The sequence below is a fragment of the Otolemur garnettii genome, unplaced genomic scaffold (assembly GCF_000181295.1).
Source record: "Otolemur garnettii isolate 467f Iridium unplaced genomic scaffold, OtoGar3 scaffold00404, whole genome shotgun sequence".
In the NCBI taxonomy this organism is placed as follows: Eukaryota; Metazoa; Chordata; class Mammalia; order Primates; family Galagidae; genus Otolemur; species Otolemur garnettii.
Window position 1 is genome coordinate 34826 of NW_003852799.1, and position 857 is coordinate 35682.

Consider the following 857-nt stretch of genomic DNA (forward strand, 5'->3'; position numbering starts at 1 on the left):
TCTCTGACATTGAAGACAAAGCTTTTGAAGAAGCCCAGGAGTGCAAAGACCAAAAGAAATGGAGAGCAAAAACAGATCTTACTCTCAAAGAGCTCTCGGATAACTCAAAGAAAACTAATATGCACCTTGTAGGAATCGCTGAAGGCGATGAAGTTGCTTCACAAAATACAGAGGCTCTTCTTCATGAAATTATGAAAGAGAACTTTCCAGACATGCCAAGAGACTCTTTAGATAGCAGATAGTTTAAGAACCCCAGCATGACACAACCCAATCAAGATATCCCCCAGGCACATCATAATTCACTAAACTAAAGTTAAGATGAAAGAGAAAATTCTGAAAGCAGTCAGACATAAGAAAACCATAACCTACAAGGGGAAGAGTATGAGGATGACTGCAGAGCTCTCGACTGAAACCTTTCAGGCTAGAAGAGGATAGTCATCAACTTTTAATCTCCTAAAACAAAATAACTTTCAACCCAGGATCCAATATCCGGCTAAACTGAGTTTCATCTGTGATGGAGAAATTAAATACTTTAACAACATTAACATGTTGAAGACATTTCCCATAACTAAACCAGATCTCCAGAAAATTCTCAAACTTATCCTCCTTAATGACCATTGCAATCCTCGACCACAAATGTAAATCAACTCAGAAACATTTGATCACATTCCAACTTCCACAGTGGCAAAAGGATTAAAAATGTCTACTGGACATTTGAGCAACTTGATGCCCAAAATTTTACCAGTCTTATCAATGTGAATGGTTTAAATTGTCCTCTAAAGAGACACAGATTGGCTGATTGGATACAGAAACTCAGACCAGACATCTGTTGTATACAAGAATCTCACCTTACCTTA